This window comes from Pseudophryne corroboree, chromosome 1 (assembly GCF_028390025.1).
Source record: "Pseudophryne corroboree isolate aPseCor3 chromosome 1, aPseCor3.hap2, whole genome shotgun sequence".
NCBI lineage: Eukaryota > Metazoa > Chordata > Amphibia > Anura > Myobatrachidae > Pseudophryne > Pseudophryne corroboree.
Genome location: NC_086444.1, coordinates 431,819,452 through 431,835,913, shown reverse-complemented (window position 1 = coordinate 431,835,913; position 16,462 = coordinate 431,819,452). Strand labels below are relative to the sequence as shown.

At 49.7% G+C, this 16,462-nt stretch overlaps 1 protein-coding gene across 7 annotated transcripts in view; it reads right to left on the bottom strand.

Annotated features, from left to right (window-relative positions):
- Window positions 1-16,462, bottom strand: part of EMC4 (ER membrane protein complex subunit 4) — a 51,775-nt gene that overhangs the window by 14,912 nt on the left and 20,401 nt on the right. Inside the window, exon 1 of one of the 7 annotated variants that reach the window (XM_063913476.1) lies at window positions 6,011-6,162. The exons of the other annotated variants lie outside the window; for them this stretch is intronic. The gene's annotated coding sequence lies outside the window, so the exon portion shown is untranslated. Of the gene's footprint in view, window positions 1-6,010; window positions 6,163-16,462 lie in introns of those variants that run through there. 7 annotated transcript variants of the gene reach the window in all.

The window sequence follows — 16,462 nt, the reverse complement described above, 5'->3', positions numbered from 1 at the left end:
GTGAGACCTGCTGGCAACAGGCTCACTGCACCGAGGGACTAAGGGGAGAAGAAGCGAACTCACCTGCGTGCAGAGTGGATTGGGCTTCTTAGGCTACTGGACATTAGCTCCAGAGGGACGATCACAGGCCCAGCCATGGATGGGTCCCAGAGCCGCGCCGCCGGCCCCCTTACAGAGCCAGAAGACTGAAGAGGTCCGGAAAGTCGGCGGCAGAAGACGTCCTGTCTTCAATAAGGTAGCGCACAGCACCGCAGCTGTGCGCCATTGCTCTCAGCACACTTCACACTCCGGTCACTGAGGGTGCAGGGCGCTGGGGGGGGGCGCCCTGAGACGCAATAACACACCTTTTTTGGCAAAAAATACATCACATATAGCTCCTGGGCTATATGGATGCATTTAACCCCTGCCAATTTTCCATAAAAAAGCGTGAGAATGGCCGCCGTGAAGGGGGCGGAGCCTATCTCCTCAGCACACTGGCGCCATTTTTTCCTCACAGCTCCGTTGGAGGAAGGCTCCCTGACTCTCCCCTGCAGTCCTGCACTACAGAAACAGGGTAAAACAAGAGAGGGGGGCACTAAATTGGCATATAAATATATACAGCAGCTATATTAGGGAAAAACACTTATATAAGGTTATCCCTGTATATATATATAGCGCTCTGGTGTGTGCTGGCAAACTCTCCCTCTGTCTCCCCAAAGGGCTAGTGGGGTCCTGTCCTCTATCAGAGCATTCCCTGTGTGTGTGTGCTGTGTGTCGGTACGTTGTGTCGACATGTATGAGGAGGAAAATGGTGTGGAGGCGGAGCAATTGCCTGTGTTAGTGATGTCACCCCCTAGGGAGTCGACACCTGACTGGATGGTCTTATGGAAAGAATTACGTGATAATGTCAGCACTTTACAAAAGACTGTTGACGACATGAGACAGCCGGCAAATCAGTTAATACCTGTACAGGCGTCTCAAACACCGTCAGGGGCTCTAAAGCGCCCGTTACCTCAGGTCGATACAGACACGGACACTGACTCCAGTGTCGACGGTGAGGAAACAAACGTATTTTCCAGTAGGGCCACACGTTACATGATCACGGCAATGAAGGAGGTTTTGAACATTTCTGATACTACAAGTACCACAAAAAAGGGTATTATGTGGGGTGTGAAAAAACTACCCGTAGTTTTTCCCGAATCAGAAGAATTAAATGAGGTGTGTGATGAAGCGTGGGTTTCCCCCGATAAAAAAAACTGCTAATTTCTAAAAAATTATTGGCATTATATCCTTTCCCGCCAGAGGTTAGGGCGCGTTGGGAAACACCCCCTAGGGTAGATAAGGCACTCACACGCTTATCAAAACAAGTGGCGTTACCGTCTCCTGATACGGCCGCCCTCAAGGAACCAGCTGATAGGAAGCTGGAAAATATCCTAAAAAGTATATACACACATACTGGTATTATACTGCGACCAGCAATCGCCGCAGCCTGGATGTGCAGTGCTGGGGTGGCTTGGTCGGATTCCCTGACTGAAAATATTGATACTCTGGACAGGGACAATATATTATTGACTATAGAGCATTTAAAGGATGCATTTCTATATATGCGAGATGCACAGAGAGATATTTGCACTCTGGCATCAAGAGTAAGTGCGATGTCCATTTCTGCCAGAAGAGGATTATGGACGCGACAGTGGTCAGGGGATGCGGATTCCAAACGGCATATGGAAGTATTGCCGTATAAAGGGGAGGAGTTATTTGGGGTCGGTCTATCGGACCTGGTGGCCACGGCAACGGCTGGGAAATCCACCTTTTTACCCCAAGTCACCTCGCAGCAGAAAAAGATACCGTCTTTTCAGGCTCAGTCCTTTCGTCCCCATAAGGGAAAGCGGGCAAAAGGCCACTCATATCTGCCCCGGGGCAGAGGAAGGGGAAAAAGACTGCAGCAGACAGCCTCTTCCAACGAACAGAAGCCCTCCCCCACTTCTGCCAAGTCCTCAGCATGACGCTGGGGCCTTACAAGCGGACTCAGGCACGGTGGGGGCCCGTCTCAAGAATTTCAGCGCGCAGTGGGCTCACTCGCAAGTGGACCCCTGGATCCTGCAGGTAGTATCTCAGGGGTACAAATTGGAATTCGAGACGTCTCCCCCTCGCCGGTTCCTGAAGTCTGCTTTACCAACGTCTCCCCCCGACAGGGAGGCGGTATTGGAGGCCATTCACAAGCTGTATTCCCAGCAAGTGATAATCAAGGTACCCCTCCTACAACAGGGAAAGGGGTATTATTCCACGCTGTTTGTGGTACCGAAGCCGGACGGCTCGGTGAGACCCATTTTAAATCTGAAATCCTTGAACACTTACATAAAAAGGTTAAAGTTCAAGATGGAGTCACTCAGAGCAGTGATAGCGAACCTGGAAGAAGGGGACTATATGGTGTCTCTGGACATCAAGGATGCTTACCTCCATGTCCCAATTTGCCCTTCTCACCAAGGGTACCTCAGGTTTGTGGTACAGAACTGTCACTATCAGTTTCAGACGCTGCCGTTTGGATTGTCCACGGCACCCCGGGTCTTTACCAAGGTAATGGCAGAAATGATGATTCTTCTTCGAAGAAAAGGCGTCTTAATTATCCCTTACTTGGATGATCTCCTGATAAGGGCAAGGTCCAGAGAACAGTTAGAGGTCGGAGTAGCACTATCTCAAGTAGTACTACGACAGCACGGATGGATTCTAAATATTCCAAAATCGCAGCTGATTCCGATGACCCGTCTGTTGTTCCTGGGAATGATTCTGGACACAGTACAGAAAAAGGTGTTTCTCCCGGAAGAGAAAGCCAGGGAGTTATCCGACCTAGTCAGGAACCTCCTAAGACCAGGCCAAGTGTCAGTACATCAATGCACAAGGGTCCTGGGAAAGATGGTGGCTTCTTACGAAGCGATTCCATTCGGCAGATTCCACGCAAGAACTTTTCAGTGGGATCTGCTGGACAAATGGTCCGGATCGCATCTTCAAATGCATCAGCAGATAACCCTGTCTCCAAGGACAAGGGTGTCTCTCCTGTGGTGGTTACAGAGTGCTCATCTCCTAGAGGGCCGCAGATTCGGCATTCAGGATTGGGTCCTGGTGACCACGGATGCCAGCCTGAGAGGCTGGGGAGCAGTCACACAGGGAAGAAATTTCCAGGGCTTGTGGTCAAGCATGGAAACGTCACTTCACATAAATATCCTGGAACTAAGGGCCATTTACAATGCCCTAAGTCAGGCAAGACCTCTGCTTCAGGGTCAGCCGGTGTTGATCCAGTCGGACAACATCACGGCAGTCGCCCACGTAAACAGACAGGGCGGCACAAGAAGGAGGGCAATGACGGAAGTGGCAAGGATTCTGCGCTGGGCGGAAAATCATGTGATAGCACTGTCAGCAGTGTTCATTCCGGGAGTGGACAACTGGGAAGCAGACTTCCTCAGCAGACACGATCTTCACCCGGGGGAGTGGGGACTTCACCCAGAAGTCTTCCACATGATTGTGAACCGTTGGGAAAAACCAAAGGTGGACATGATGGCGTCCCGCCTCAACAAAAAAATGGACAGATATTGCGCCAGGTCAAGGGACCCTCAGGCAATAGCTGTGGACGCTCTGGTAACACCGTGGGTGTACCAGTCAGTGTATGTGTTCCCTCCTCTTCCTCTCATACCAAAAGTACTGAGAATCATAAGAAGGAGAGGAGTAAAGACTATACTCGTGGCTCCGGATTGGCCAAGAAGGACTTGGTACCCGGAAATTCAAGAGATGCTCACGGAAGACCCGTGGCCTCTACCTCTAAGAAAGGACCTGCTCCAGCAGGGACCATGTCTGTTCCAAGACTTACCGCGGCTGCGTTTGACGGCATGGCGGTTGAACGCCGGATCCTGAAGGAAAAAGGCATTCCGGATGAAGTCATCCCTACCCTGATCAAAGCCAGGAAGGATGTAACCGTACAACATTATCACCGTATTTGGCGTAAATATGTTGCGTGGTGCGAGGCCAGGAAGGCCCCTACAGAGGAATTTCAACTGGGTCGATTCCTGCATTTCCTGCAAACAGGACTGTCTATGGGCCTCAAATTAGGGTCCATTAAGGTTCAAATTTCGGCCCTGTCAATATTCTTCCAAAAAGAACTAGCTTCTGTTCCTGAAGTTCAGACGTTTGTCAAGGGAGTACTGCATATACAGCCTCCTTTTGTGCCTCCAGTGGCACCTTGGGATCTCAATGTAGTTTTAAGATTCCTAAAATCACATTGGTTTGAACCACTCACCACTGTGGACTTAAAATATCTCACATGGAAAGTGGTAATGCTGTTAGCCCTGGCTTCAGCCAGGCGTGTCTCAGAATTGGCGGCTTTATCCTATAAAAGCCCTTACCTGATTTTTCATACGGACAGGGCAGAATTGAGGACTCGTCCTCAATTTCTCCCTAAGGTGGTTTCAGCATTTCACTTAAACCAGCCTATTGTGGTGCCTGCGGCTACTAGGGACTTGGAGGATTCCAAGTTGCTGGACGTAGTCAGGGCCCTGAAAATATATGTTTCCAGGACGGCTGGAGTCAGAAAATCTGACTCGCTGTTTATCCTGTATGCACCCAACAAGCTGGGTGCTTCTGCTTCTAAGCAGACGATTGCTCGTTGGATTTGTAGTACAATTCAGCTTGCACATTCTGTGGCAGGCCTGCCACAGCCAAAATCTGTAAAAGCCCATTCCACACGGAAAGTGGGCTCATCTTGGGCGGCTGCCCGAGGGGTCTCGGCTTTACAACTTTGCCGAGCAGCTACTTGGTCAGGGGCAAACACGTTTGCTAAATTCTACAAATTTGATACCCTGGCTGAGGAGGACCTGGAGTTCTCTCATTCGGTGCTGCAGAGTCATCCGCACTCTCCCGCCCGTTTGGGAGCTTTGGTATAATCCCCATGGTCCTGACGGAGTCCCCAGCATCCACTAGGACGTTAGAGAAAATAAGAATTTACTTACCGATAATTCTATTTCTCATAGTCCGTAGTGGATGCTGGGCGCCCATCCCAAGTGCGGATTGTCTGCATTACTTGTACATAGTTATTGTTACAAAAATCGGGTTATTGTTGTTGTGAGCCATCTTTTCAGAGGCTCCTTCTGTTATCATGCTGTTAACTGGGTTCAGATCACAAGTTGTACGGTGTGATTGGTGTGGCTGGTATGAGTCTTACCCGGGATTCAAAATCCTTCCTTATTGTGTACGCTCGTCCGGGCACAGTATCCTAACTGAGGCTTGGAGGAGGGTCATAGGGGGAGGAGCCAGTGCACACCAGGTAGTCCTAAAGCTTTTTACTTTTGTGCCCAGTCTCCTGCGGAGCCGCTATTCCCCATGGTCCTTTCGGAGTCCCCAGCATCCACTACGGACTATGAGAAATAGAATTATCGGTAAGTAAATTCTTATTTTTAAGCGGGACTGAAGCGCGCCATGTAGTGGGCGTTGCTTAGCCCACACACCTCTGGCCAGCGCCATTTTCTCTTCACAGAAGCTGCACAGACGCTGGCCAACTGCTGTACAAGTAACAGGGTGCAAAACGGGGGGGGGGGGGGGGGGGGGGGGGGGGGGCGGGCACAAGTGAGTTGGTGCTAAAATATATATATATATATATATATATATAAATCCAAGCAGATCCTGCACTCACATCTTCAATAATTCAACGTGGCGGGTGCTCCCAATAGACCAAAGAAGGTCTACTTGAAATAGCCAAATTTCCACTGAGGAGAGAGAGAGAGAGAGAGAGAGAGAGAGAGAGAGAGAGAGAGAGAGAGAGAGAGAGAGAGAGAGAGAGAGAGAGAGAGAGAGAGAGAGAGAGAGAGAGAGAGAGAGAGAGAGAGAGAGAGAGAGAGAATGAGTATATATATATATATATATATATATATATATATATATATATATATATATATATATATATATATATATATATATATATATATATATATATATATATATATAAAGCGCTAGCAGTTCTGGGCAGTCTTATTACTGGCTTCAGTACCGGGATAGGCGCTGGGTGTGAGCTGGCTGAACTCTCTCTGTGTCTCTCTGGCAGGCTTTATTGTGGGTCTGTCTCCTACAGCCCCAGTGTGTTTGGGGGTGTCGGTACGTGTGTCGACATGTCTGAGGCTGAATGCTCTTCCCAGGAGGAGGCTGGATTGGGGACAGAAAAAAAATGTGAGAGTGACTGTCGGCACCGCCGACGGATGATTGGGTGAATATGTTGTGTGTTTTAAACGCAAATGTGACTAAGTTGACTAAGAGATTTGATAAATCTGAGTCTAAGAACCAGACATGGAGGAAATCCATGGAAGATGCTTTGTCACAGGCTCAGACCCCTTCGGGGTCACAGAAACGTGCATTTACCCAGATAGCAAATACAGATACCGACATGGACTGATTCCAGTGTCGACTATAGGGATGCCAGATTACATCCAAAACTGGCTAAGAGTATTCAGCATATGATTGTGGCGATAAAAGATGTATTACATATCACTGAGGACCCTGCTGTTCCTGATACTAGGGTCTGTATGTTTAAAAGAAGCCTGAGGTAACGTTTCCTCCCTCTCATGAACTGAACGCACTTTTTGAAAAAGCTTGGAAAAATCCTGACAAAAAGATACGTTCACAAAATAATTCCAGTGGCATATCCATACCCCTCTGGGGACAGGGAAAGGTGGGAGTCAATCCCCACGGTAGACAAAGCCTTATCGCGTCTATCCAAAAAGGTGGCACTTCCGTCCCCTGACACGGCAGCCCTAAAGGATCCTGCAGATCGTAAGCAGGAAAATACACTGAAGTCCATTTACGTCACTACAGGGTCGCTACTCAGGCCTGCCGTTGCTGCGGCATGGGTGAGTAGCGCTATTGAAAGGTGGGCAGATAACTTGTCATCTGAGATAAATACCCTAGACAGGGATAGCGTGCTTTTAACTCTGGGTCACATCAGGGACACTGCAGCATATTTAAAAGAAGCTGTAAGGGATATTGGCCTTTTGGGTTCAAGGGCCAATGCCATGGCGGTCTCAGCAAGGAGAGCGTTGTGGATACATCAATGGAATGCTGATGCTGACTCTAAGGCGGCGATGGAGTCTCTACCGTTTAACGGTAGGGTCTTGTTTGGCGACGGCCTCACTGACCTGGTGTCTACGGCTACCGCGGGTAAGTCTTCATTTTTACCTTATGTCCCTGCACAGCAGAAAAAAATCGCCTCACTATCAGATGCAGTCCTTTCGGGCCAATAAATTCAAAAAAGGACGTGGGTCCTCCTTCCTTGCTGCGAGGGGGAGAGGAAGGGGAAAAAGGTCACAGGCTGTGGCTAGTTCCCAGGAGCAGAAGTCCTCTCCGGCTTCTACCAAATCCACCGCATGACGCTGGGGCTCCTCTGCGGGAGTCCGCACCAGTGGGGGCACGTCTCAAACTCTTCAGTCAGGTCTGGGTGCACTCGAACCTGGATCCTTGGATAGTAGACATAGTAACCATGGGGTACAAGTTAGAGTTTCAAGACGTGCCCCCTCGCCAATTTTTCAAATCGGCCTTGCCAGCTTGTCTTCCAGAAAGGGAGATAGTAAGCGCCGCGATACTAAAGTTGTGTCAAAATCAAGTGATTGTCATGGTACCCCCGTCTCAACAGGGGGAAGGTTTTTATTCGAGCCTGTTCGTGGTCCCGAAGCCGGATGGCTCAGTCAGACAGATTCTAAACCTAAAATCCCTCAATTTCTTTCTGAAAAAATTCAGGTTCAAGATGGAGTCTCTACGAGCATTGTTCTCCAGTCTTGGAGGAGGGGGATTTTATGGTGTCGGTCGACATAAAAGATGCCTACTTACATGTCCCCATATATCCTCCACATCAGGCTTACCTGAGATTTGCTGTGCAGGATTGTCATTACCAATTTCAGACGTTGCCGTTTGGTCTGTCCACGGCTCCGAGGATTTTCACCAAAGTAATGGCGGAAATGATGGTTCTCCTGCGCAAGCAGGGAATCACAATTATCCCGTACTTGGACGATCTCCTCATAAAGGCGAGGTCCAAGGAGCAATTGTTGAAGAATGTTGGCCTTTCACTGACGATTCTGCAACAACACGGTTGGCTCCTAAATTTGCCAAAATCACAGTTGGATCCAACGACACGGCTGTTGTTCCTGGGTATGATTCTGGATACAGAATTGCAGAGAGTTTTTCTTCCAGTGGAAAAAGCTCTGGTAATACAGAATATGGTAAAACAGATTCTGAAACCGGCAAAGGTGTCAGTTCTTCACTGCACTTGGTTGCTGGGGAAGATGGTGGCGGCCTATGAGGCCATTCCGTATGGCAGGTTCCATGCCAGGGTGTTTCAATGGAACCTGTTGGACCAGTGGTCCGGGTCTCACCTGGACATGCACCGGAAAATAATTCTCTCTCCCAGGACCAGAATTCCCCTTCTGTGGTGGCTGCACAGTTCTCACCTTCTGGAGGGACGCAGGTTCGGGATTCAGGATTGGATCCTGGTGACCACAGATGCAAGCCTTCCGAGGCTGGGGAGCAGTCACACAGGGAAGAAACTTTCAGGGAAAGTGGTCAAGCCAAGAAGCTTGTCTACACAAACATTCTGGAATTAAGAGCCATCTACAACGGCATACTGCAAGCAGAACATCTTCGAGGTCTGCCAGTCTTCATTCAGTCAGACTATGTGACAGCAGTGGCGTACATAAACCGCCATGGCGGAACAAAGAGCAGAGCGGCGATGGCCGAGGCCACGAAGATTCTTCGCTGGGCGGAAAGACATGCCAGCGCCCTGTCAGCGGTCTTCATTCCAGGAGTGGACAACTGGGAAGCAGACTTCCTCAGCAGACACGATCTACATCCAGGAGAGTGGGGTCTTCATCAAGACTTCTTTGCAGAAGTGACAAGTCGTTGGGGAGTTCCTCAAGTGGACATGATGGCGTCCCGCCTCAACAAGAAACTTCAGAGATATTGTTCCAGGTCAAGGGATCCTCAAGCGATAGCGGTGGACGCCCTAGTGACACCGTGGGTGTTTCAGTCGGTCTATGTGTTCCCTCCACTTCCACTCATTCCAAAGGTGATAAAAATTATAAGAAGAACAAGGGTTTAGGCGATCTTCATTGTTCCAGATTGGCCAAAAAGGGCCTGGTATCCAGATCTTCAGGAGTTGCTCATAGAAGATCCCTGGCCTCTTCCTCTGCGGGAGGACCTGTTACAACAGGGGCCGTGCGTGTATCAGGACTTACCGCGGCTGCGTTTGACGGCGTGGCGGTTGAACACCAAATCCTAGCCCGAAAGGGTATTCCCAGTGAAGTCATTCCTACACTTCTTCAGGCTGGAAAAGAAGTAACAGCAAAGCATTACCACCGTATTTGGAGAAAATATGCGTCTTGGTGTGAATCCAAGAAGGCTCCTACGGAAGAATTTCACCTGGGGCGTTTGCTCCATTTCTACAAGCAGGTGTGGATGCGGGCCTAAAGTTAGGCTCTATTAAAGTACAGATTTCGGCCTTGTCGATCTTTTTTCCAAAAGAATTTGCCTCCCTTCCAGAAGTTCAGACCTTCGTAAAAATAAGATTTTACTCACCGGTAAATCTATTTCTCGCAGTCCGTAGTGGATGCTGGGAACTCCGTAAGGACCATGGGGAATAGACGGGCTCCGCAGGAGACTGGGCACTCTAAAAGAAAGATTAGGTACTATCTGGTGTGCACTGGCTCCTCCCTCTATGCCCCTCCTCCAGACCTCAGTTAGGATACTGTGCCCGGAAGAGCTGACACAATAAGGAAGGATTTTGAATCCCAGGTAAGACTCATACCAGCCACACCAATCACACCGTATAACTCGTGATACTATACCCAGTTAACAGTATGAAATATAACTGAGCCTCTCAACAGATGGCTCAACAATAACCCTTTAGTTAGGCAATAACTATATACAAGTATTGCAGACAATACGCACTTGGGATGGGCGCCCAGCATCCACTACGGACTACGAGAAATAGATTTACCGGTGAGTAAAATCTTATTTTCTCCGACGTCCTAGTGGATGCTGGGAACTCCGTAAGGACCATGGGGATTATACCAAAGCTCCCAAACGGGCGGGAGAGTGCGGATGACTCTGCAGCACCGAATGAGAGAACTCAAGGTCCTCCCTCAGCCAGGGTATCTTATTTGTAGAATTTAGCAAACGTGTTTGCCCCTGACCAAGTTGCAGCTCGGCAAAGTTGTAAAGCCGAGACCCCTCGGGCAGCCGCCCAAGATGAGCCCACCTTCCTCGTGGAATGGGCTTTCACTGATTTAGGATGCGGCAATCCAGCCGCAGAATGCGCCAGCTGAATTGTGCTACAAATCCAGCTAGCAATAGTCTGCTTAGAAGCAGGAGCACCTATTTTGTTGGGTGCATACAGGATAAAAAGCGAGTCAGCTTTCCTGACTCCAGCCGTCCTGGAAACATAAATTTTCAAGGCCCTGACTACGTCCAGTAACTTGGAATCCTCCAAGTCCCTATTAGCCGCAGGCACCACTATAGGTTGGTTCAAGTGAAAAGCTGATACCACCTTAGGGAGAAACTGGGGACGAGTCCTCAATTCTGCCCTATCCATATGGAAAATCAGATAAGGGCTTTTACATGACAAAGCCGCCAATTCTGACACACGCCTGGCCGAAGCCAAGGCCAATAACATGACCACTTTCCACGTGAGATATTTCAGATCCACGGTTTTAGGTGGTTCAAACCAATGTGATTTTAGGAAATTCAACACCACATTGAGATCCCAAGGTGCCACAGGAGGCACAAAAGGGGGCTGAATATGAAGCACTCCCTTTACAAAAGTCTGAACTTCAGGCAGTGAAGCCAGTTCTTTCTGGAAGAAAATCGACAGAGCCGAAATCTGGACCTTAATGGAACCCAATTTTAGGCCCATAGTCACTCCTGACTGTAGGAAGTGCAGAAAACGACCCAGCTGAAATTCCTCTGTTGGGGCCGTCCTGGCCTCACACCACGCAACATATTTTCGCCAAATACGGTGATAATGGTTTGCGGTTACTTCTTTCCTGGCTTTTATCAGCGTAGGAATGACTTCCTCCGGAATGCCCTTTTGCTTTAGGATCCGGAATTCAACCGCCATGCCGTCCAACGCAGCCGCGGTAAGTCTTGGAACAGACAGGGCCCCTGCTGTAGCAGATCCTGTCTGAGCGGTAGAGGCCATGGGTCCTCTGATATTATTTCTGTAAGTTCTGGGTACCAAGCTCTTCTTGGCCCATCCGGAACCACGAGTATCGTTCTTACTCCTCGTTTTCTTATTATTCTCAGTACCTTTGGTATGAGAGGCAGAGGAGGGAATACATAAACCGACTGGTACACCCACGGTGTCACTAGAGCGTCCACAGCTATTGCCTGAGGGTCCCTTGACCTGGCGCAATATCTAGTTTTTTGTTTAGGCGCGACGCCATCATGTCCACCTGTGGCCTTTCCCAACGGTTTACCAACAGTTGGAAGACTTCTGGATGAAGTCCCCACTCTCCCGGGTGTCGGTCGTGTCTGCTGAGGAAGTCTGCTTCCCAGTTGTCCACTCCCGGAATGAACACTGCTGACAGTGCTAAGACGTGATTTTCCGCCCATCGGAGAATCCTTGTGGCTTCTGCCATCGCCATCCTGCTTCTTGTGCCGCCCTGTCGGTTTACATGGGCGACTGCCGTGATGTCTGATTGGATCAGTACCGGCTGGTTTTGAAGCAGAGGCCTTGCCAGACTTAGGGCATTGTAAATGGCCCTCAGTTACAGAATATTTATGTGTAGGGACGACTCCTGACTTGACCAAAGTCCTTGGAAATTTCTTCCCTGTGTGACTGCCCCCCAGCCTCGAAGGCTGGCATCCGTGGTTACCAGGACCCAGTCCTGTATGCCGAATCTGCGGCCCTCTTGAAGATGAGCACTCTGCAGCCACCACAGTAGAGATACCCTGGTCCTTGGAGACAGGGTTATCAGCCGATGCATCTGAAGATGCGATCCCGACCACTTGTCCAAGAGGTCCCACCAAAAGGTTCTTGTATGTAACCTGCCGAATGGAATTTTGCTTCGTAAGAAGCTACCATTTTTCCCAGGACTCGTGTGCAGTGATGCACCGATACCTGTTTTGGTGTCAGGAGGTCTCTGACTAGAGATGACAGCTCCTTGGCTTTCTCCTGCGGGAGAAACACTTTTTTCTGTTCTGTGTCCAGAACCATCCCCAGGAACAGTAGGCGTGTGGTAGGAACCAGCTGTGACTTTGGAATGTATAGAATCCATCCGTGCTGTTGTAGCACTTCCCGAGATAGTGCTACTCCGACCAACAACTGCTCCTTGGACCTCGCCTTTATAAGGAGATCGTCCAAGTTCGGGATAATTAAAACTCCTTTTTTCGAAGGAGTATCATCATTTCTGCCATTACCTTGGTAAAGACCCTCGGTGCCGTGGACAGTCCAAACGGCAGTGTTTGGAATTGGTAATGGCAATCCTGTACCACAAATCTGAGGTACTCCTGGTGAGGATGGTAAATGGGGACATGTAGGTAAGCATCCTTGATGTCCAGGGATACCATGTAATCCCCCTCCTCCAGGCTTGCAATAACCGCCCTGAGCGATTCCATCTTGAACTTGAATTTTTTTATGTATGTGTTCAAGGATTTCAAATTTAAAACGGGTCTCACCGAACCGTCCGGTTTCGGTACCACAAACAGTGTGGAATAGTAACCCCGTCCTTGTTGAAGTAGGGGCACCTTGACTATCACCTGCTGGGAATACAGCTTGTGAATTGCCTCTAGCACAGCCTCCCTGCCTGAGGGAGTTGTCGGCAAGGCAGATTTGAGGAAACGGCGGGGGGGAGACGCCTCGAATTCCAGCTTGTACCCCTGAGATACTACTTGAAGGATCCAGGGATCCACCTGGGAGCGAGCCCACTGATCGCTGAAATTTTTGAGGCGGCCCCCCACCGTACCTGGCTACGCCTGTGGAGACCCCGCGTCATGCGGTGGACTCAGAGGAAGCGGGGGAAGAATTTTGATTCTGGGAACTGGCTGTGATAATACAGTGCTTTTCTTAGGCTGTGAGGAAACCTGAGGTAAAAAATTTTCTTCCCAGCTGTTGCTGTGGATACGAGGTCCCAGAGACCATCCCCAAACAATTCCTCATCCTTATAAAGCTCTATGTGCCTTTTAACGTCAGCATCACTTGTCCAGTGTCGGGTCTCTAATACCCTCCTGACAGAATGGACATTGCATTAATTCTGGATGCCAGCCGGCAAAATATCCCTCTGTGCATCCCTCATATATAAGACGACGTCTTATGTTCGCAAAATAGTATCCCTGTTTGACAGGGTTACAGACCACGCTGCAGCAGCACTATCTGCAGGTCTCAGTCTAGTACCCGAGGGTGTAAATACAGACTTCAGGCTAGCCTCCTGCTATTTATCAGCAGGTACCTTCAAAGTGGCCGTATCCTAAGACGGCAGTGCCACCTTTTTTTGACAAACGTGTGAGCGCCTTATCCACCCTAGGGGATATCTCCCAGCGTAACTTATCCTCTGGCGGGAAAGGGTACGCCATCAGTAACTTTTTAGAAATTACCAGTTTCTTATCGGGGGAACCCACGCTTTTTCACACTTCATTCACTCATTTGATGGGGGGAACAAAACACTGCCTGCTTTTTCTCCCCACACATAAAACCCTTTTTTAGTGGTACTTGGGTTAATGTCAGAAATGTGTAACACATTTTTTATTGCCGGGATCATGTAACGGATGTTCCTAGTGGATTGTGTATATGTCTCAACCTCGTCGACACTGGAGTCAGACTCCGTGTCGACATCTGTGTCTGCCATCTGAGGGAGCGGGCGTTTGAGCCCCTGATGGCCTTTGAGACGCCTGGGCAGGCGCGGGCTGAGAAGCCGGCTGTCCCATAGCTGTTACGTCATCCAGCCTTTTATGTAAGGAGTTGACACTGTCGGTTAATACCTTCCACCTATCCATCCACTCTGGTGTCGGCCCACAGGGGGCGACATCCCATTTATCGGCATCTGCTCCGCCTCCACATAAGCCTCCTCATCAAACATGTCGACACAGCCGTACCGACATACCGCACACACACAGGGAATGCTCTGACTGAGGACAGGACCCCACACAGCCCTTTGGGGAGACAGAGAGAGAGTATGCCAGCACACACCAGAGCGCTATATAATGTAGGGATAAACACTATCACTGAGTGAATTTTCCCCAATAGCTGCTTGTATAAACAATATTGCGCCTAAATTTAGTGCCCCCCCTCTCTTTTTAACCCTTTGAGCCTGAAAACTACAGGGGAGAGCCTGGGGAGCTGTCTTCCAGCTACACTGTGAAGAGAAAATGGCGCCAGTGTGCCAAGGGATATAGCTCCGCCCCTTTTTCTCCAGCTTTTTTATGGATTCTGGCAGGGGTAATTATCACATATATAGCCTCTGGGGCTATATATTGTGATTATTTTGCCAGCCAAGGTGTTTTTATTGCTGCTCAGGGCGCCCCCCCCCCCAGCGCCCTGCACCCTCAGTGACCAGAGTGTGAAGTGTGTATGAGGAGCAATGGCGCACAGCTGCAGTGCTGTGCGCTACCTTGGTGAAGACTGAAGTCTTCTGCCGCCGATTTTCCGGACCATCTTCATGCTTCTGGCTCTGTAAGGGGGACGGCGGCGCGGCTCCGGGAACGAACGCCAAGGACGGGTCCTGCGGTCGATCCCTCTGGAGCTAATGGTGTCCAGTAGCCTAAGAAGCCCAAGCTAGCTGCAAGCAGGTAGGTTCGCTTCTTCTCCCCTTAATCCCTCGTTGCAGTGAGCCTGTTGCCAGCAGGTCTCACTGTAAAATAAAAAACCTAACATATACTTTCTTTCTAGGAGCTCAGGAGAGCCCCTAGTGTGCATCCAGCTCGGCCGGACACAGAAATCTAACTGAGGTCTGGAGGAGGGGCATAGAGGGAGGAGCCAGTGCACACCAGATAGTACCTAATCTTTCTTTTAGAGTGCCCAGTCTCCTGCGGAGCCCGTCTATTCCCCATGGTCCTTACGGAGTTCCCAGCATCCACTAGGACGTCAGAGAAAGGCGTGCTGCACATCCAACCTCCCTTTTGTGCCCCCAGTAGCACCATGGGACCTTAATGTGGTGTTACAATTCTTGCAATCACATTGGTTTGAACCTTTGCGCAAGGTTGAGTTATAATTCCTTACTTGGAAAGTGGTCATGTTGTTGGCCTTGGCGTCTGCAAGGCGAGTGTCTGAGTTGGCGGCTTTGTCCCACAAAATCCCCTATTTGATTTTCCATGCTGATAGAGCGGAGTTGAGAACTCGTCAACAATTTCTGCCAAAAGTGGTTTCATCATTTCATGTGAACCAGCCAATTGTGGTGCCAGTGGCTACTGACGCCTTGGCGGAGTCAAAGTCTCTCGATGTGGTCAGAGCTTTGAAGATCTATGTCGCCAGAACGGCGCAGATAGGAAAACAGAGGCTCTGTTTGTACTGTGGGCTCCCAACAAGATTGGGGCTCCTGCTTCTAAGCAGACTATTGCGCGCTGGATTTGTACTACAATTCAGCAGGCTCATTCTATGGCAGGATTGCCGTTACCGAAATCTGTGAAAGCCCATTCTACCAGAAAGGTGGGCTCATCCTGGGCGGCTGCCAGGGGAGTCTCGGCGTTACAACTTTGCCGAGCTGCTACTTGGTCGGGTTCAAACACCTTTGCGAAGTTTTACAAGTTTGATACCCTGGCTGAGGAGGACCTCTTGTTTGGTCAATCGGTGCTGCAGAGTCATCCGCACTCTCCCACCCGTTCTAGAGCTTTGGTATAAACCCCATGGTTCTTGAAGCATCCTCAAGGACGTATGAGAAAATAGGATTTTAATACCGGTAAATCCTTTTCTCTTAGTCCGTAGAGGATGCTGGGCGCCCGTCCCAGTGCGGGCTGTATCTGCAGTTTGGTTATTGTTACGCTAATGTCGCGTGGAGTTCAGTCAAGCTGCTTGTTCCCGGAGCCGCGCAGTCACCCCCCTCACAGAAGCCGGGTGAGTATGAGAAGATCAGAAGACTTCAGTGACGGCAGAAGACGGCGTTTGAGGTACCGCGCAACGGCTGCACTGCGCGACATGCTCCCACACATAACACGGCACTGCAGGGTGCAGGGCGGGGCGCCCTGGGCAGCATGGGGGACCTCAAACAGCACTGGCAATAAGATATAACAGTGCCCTAACACTAGTTAAGGGACCCCCGCCAGTATAATGAGTTTTTAAGCGGGACTGAAGCGCGCCATGTAGTGGGCGGGGCTTAGCCCACACACCTTACCAGCGCCATTTTCTCTTCACAGAAGCTGCCGAAACGCTGGCCCTGACCTCCATACTGCTGCACAAGTGACAGGGTGCAAAACAAGGGGGGGCCACAAGTGATTTGGTGCTAAAATTATATATATATATATATATATATATATA